General features: G+C 46.3%; 2 non-coding genes across 2 annotated transcripts; one reads left to right on the forward strand and one right to left on the reverse strand.

The window, feature by feature from the left end:
• Positions 1 to 1887: 1887 nt before the first annotated feature.
• Positions 1888 to 1958, reverse strand: TRNAG-GCC (transfer RNA glycine (anticodon GCC)). Its single transcript has one exon. It is a non-coding gene; the product is annotated as a tRNA-Gly (tRNA).
• A 738-nt stretch (positions 1959 to 2696) lies between these two features.
• On the forward strand, positions 2697 to 2770 carry TRNAN-GUU (transfer RNA asparagine (anticodon GUU)). Its single transcript has one exon. It is a non-coding gene; the product is annotated as a tRNA-Asn (tRNA).
• Positions 2771 to 4158: the final 1388 nt, after the last annotated feature.

The raw sequence follows: 4158 nt of genomic DNA on the forward strand, positions 1-4158 counted from the left end.
TAATGTTCATCAAGATGATTTACAATTTTCATACTTTTTAGATGATTCCACCTCAGATGATTCCTTGATGTCATTCAGAAATGATTTTACAGGGCAAGATCTTACAGATTCTGTATCAAGCTCTTTATTTTCCAATGAACCTCAAAATATTGTTACTCCTATGACTCCCGGGCCTATTTCCATGAGACCTACTCGTAATTGTACATTTCCCTCAAGATACAAAAATTTTTATTTCTCTTAATATTAATTTTTGTTTTTCTTTGTGAAAGGAGATCGGTGATGTAATATGTTGTATACTTTTCTGTGATGGCCTTTTCCTTAGTATCTTTTATTTCACTTACTGCACAATGTATTCACGAGCCTTTGTACTCTTTGTGAGCTCGTGTTTCCTTATCGTTCTGATAGTTGCATGCGCGCGGTTCATGTTATGCGCGCATGCTGTGTGATTATGTTTTGAACAAGCATTACTTGAATAAGCATTCCCGTGCGTTCAACCTCCTTCCTGAACTATGAACGGTCCTGCTAGACAGTTGCTGTTCATACTTCGGAGAGGAAGGACGCACTCCAGTGGTGTGATCGATTTATCTTCAATAAACTCTCAAGTTCAAAGAATATTTTGTCTACATCGGATTGCTTCATTATTTGGAAAGAAACCTCTACATTTCAGTAGGCTATTTGCCTAAAGGTTTAAAGCTGAGTGGATTAAGGAAGGATTGTTCTAAAACCGTCTAAAACATGCCTGCAGACAGACACTGTGTTACTCTGATTCTCGCAAATTACTGTAGTAGGCAAGGGTTCTGGTATTGGTTTCTCCTTTGAATAAGCCACTGAGTTTCGAAGATTTGGACTGTGATAGTCCTTGTGAGGCCTTCCTCAGTAGTTTTGCCAACTGCAATTTTATAGGTATTAGAAATGTAGTCTAAGTCTGATGCCTGCCCTTTTAGAAGGCTCATGCCTGTTATGGTAGGGCTTGGGGATGTGCTAATGATAAAGATTTTAAGCCTGATTACTTTTTTTAATGAACCAATGTTGAATGCCATATGTTCCAGTGGACAAGTGGGTGAATGCAAGAATGACTCCGTCGTAAATTAATGGGTACATTCCTTGTCCATGGCGATGTGGATGGCCCCACTCCCACCCGCATTGCTTGGTATGTTAATCCCACCCCATACCTTGGTGTGTTAGCCCTGCACCATTGCTTGGTGTATTCGCCCGTACCCGAAGTTCAGGTCTAGTTGTGCCCCTGACCTGTACTGTACTCCACCACTCCCATAGGATAGGAACAGTAGTACTCTGTATAAGCACTGGTGAGAAGCAGCCCCAACCCATGCAATATTGTCTAACAAATTGCACAACAACTTGTGTACGTCAAAAATCTATAGCCAAATGAGGAATAGCGTGCTACCTGTCCAAATAGCGCTACAAACCTCACCAGGGATAGAACGTTATGGAAATACAAATATTGCACAGGTTCTGTTCTTCAGAATAATTCATATTTACTGCCTGATCGTCGAGTGACTGTCATTGACCCTGACACATTTGACTCCAAGTCTCGTATGTGTTTTTTACTGCAGCCCTCAAATATGTGAGTTCCTTAGATAATCTCTCGTGTCCCCATTTCAATCACCAACAGTACTGATTTTGAGATGTGGCTGAAACTGAAATATTTTTAGATATGAACACAAGGGGGCAGCAGAGGCATACTTTTAAAATTCGGACGGTGTATAGGATTTCCTTATACCCAAAGAGCGCTGGAAGCAAATATATACAATATACATTATTCTTATGTAATTCAGGTGCGTTTTATTAGTTACTTCCTTTTTACACTGCACTTTTAAAGAAAATGTCTCCTCCCCTGCCCAAAACCCCCCCCAAAAAAAAGTAAGTTGCATTGGCCGGGAATCGAACCCGGGCCTCCCGCGTGGCAGGCGAGAATTCTACCACTGAACCACCAATGCTTGGAAGTCGGCTCAGGTATACTGCTTATATTGCCTGTAGACAGTGGAGTAGTACAGTGAGCAATATTTGTTTTATAGGTGTGTCTTCACAAGTGTTCATCCCGCTCTGAGTCTTTGCTGGGTCTCTACAGACTGAGAGTCCTTGATGCCCACTAGTAGTTAGGGTAAACCTTGACCGCCAAGAAAGGCCTCAAACAGCAAGGTCCACAGCATCTAAATATCCCTGCACAGCCTGGCGGCTCTAGAAAGAGAGTGGGTCATAAAAGGGTTCAGAGTGTGTGAGCAGCCTCTTCCAGGGACTTGGCTGTTAATAGTGGATCATATGCACTGCTATCAGGCCCGTGTGAGGGCCACGGCGGCAGCACCACCTAGAGGTGTCTTTTACCATGCAACCGGAGGCAGAACGACTTATTTTCCTTGCTTGCATTTAGGGTTTATGTATGCCTTTGTTGGTGTACTTAATAGAGATTATATTCACCTCAACAACAATATTGAGGAGGTGAAGGTAACGAGTCTTTAAAAATATTTTCAGCCTTTTGAGAAAAAAATATTCGGTTGTGGTATTGTATGCTTACTGTTTATTTCAATATTTCATTTTTGTTAGGTAACAATTTGGTTTATTCACAACAAAGCAATCATCCTAAAATGGCCGCCAATGGGAGAATACATCAAGGAATGTGAGAACTGTACTGAGGAAAGTAGGTCATATAAATCTCTGGGTTGGAAGCCATTACAGCAGTCTCTGTGGCGCAATCGGTTAGCGCGTTCGGCTGTTAACCGAAAGGTTGGTGGTTCGAGCCCACCCAGGGACGAGCAATTTTATTTGGTTTTAGAAGCCCTGCAAAAATCCAATTGCATTTTCAACTTTACTCAGTTTTCTTTCATTATAACATTGCTCTGCATGCACCCTACACATGCAAGACATAGGATTACAGCCTTTCTTAGATACAAATTGAGGCCATTTTTGGGTTTCTGCAGTGAGAACCAGGAATTGGTACTCGAATATGAATTTGCGTAGAATCATCTCTGTTCTGTTTTAGACGTGCAAATACATTTTCTTTATAAATTCTTTAGTCAGCTCTGACATATTTTTAAAGTGATTTCTGCTTGCATTCGCCTTTTCACTTTATACTTAAAAGAAGACAAAATATCAGCGTTTGCTGAATTTTCAAATGACCTTGTCATGAAAATTCCCACCATGTAAGTAAAATACGGGCTATGCGCTAACATTAGGCCAGGAAATGGTATGTTTTGGATTGGGAATGCCGCTGCCCGCGTCCCACGCAGTGGGACATCAGCAGGGCAGCTCTCTAGTGGCCGCCCGTCGCAGCCTTCCCCCTCTTCTGCCTCGCGCGCGAGGCCACGCCCAGGGAGGAGTCCTCCCCAATAGTGTGTAGGTGGAGGCGGGCCGTTGGGGGTGGGGGGCAAGGCTAGCCCCCCTACTTAGGCGGCCCTCTCGCCCAGTTCCTCCTCTGCTTTCTGCGCGCCGCTCCAGCTCGGACACGCGTATTCTGACGCCGACTCGCCGGGTTTTGAGATCGTTGCGGGAAGGACCACGAGGTTAGTTTCTTGACACCCGCCCTCCTCCCCAGCTGGGTCCCACCACTTAGGGACCGGTCCCAAGTATGTTCACACCCGGGCCCTAATTTAGACGAGCCTGTGGGCCGTGTGGGTACCCGGGGCCTGGGACTGGGAGGGGGCAGGGAGGTGGTCGCAGCCGGGGCTTTCAGGCGAGCAGGGAGCTAGCAGTTTCTTTTGGTACGAGGCAAGTATCCGAGCCGACCAATGCGTTAGGCCCCGGCATCCCGCTGGGGCGTAAGTCAGACCGAGGGGGTCGCGGTGGCATGCCCGGAGAGAGAGCTCTGAGGGGGCCTGGTGCGAATATCGCACTCGTCCGTGCCGTTCCACAGCGCGACGTTGAGCGCCTTTGGGGGCTTTCGAGGCCCAGTTTAGCTGGGGGGGGGGGGGGGCGTTTGTTCGCGGCGCGCTTGCGCTCGAGCCTGTCCGAAAGTTTGGCAATACAGGCCCGGGCCCGACACCTGGGCTGGCTCCCACCCCTCCCCTGAAACAGGAACTATCTTGAGTACACGGTATGCACTGCTTGCTGGCGTCCTTGTAGATTCCCATTATCAGATTAACTTCAAGCATGCCCAGACCCCAATACCCGGGAGCTCAGTCCAATAGGCTTCCAGAAGCAAAG

This window comes from Triturus cristatus, chromosome 12 (genome assembly GCF_964204655.1).
Source record: "Triturus cristatus chromosome 12, aTriCri1.1, whole genome shotgun sequence".
NCBI classification, from domain to species: domain Eukaryota; kingdom Metazoa; phylum Chordata; class Amphibia; order Caudata; family Salamandridae; genus Triturus; species Triturus cristatus.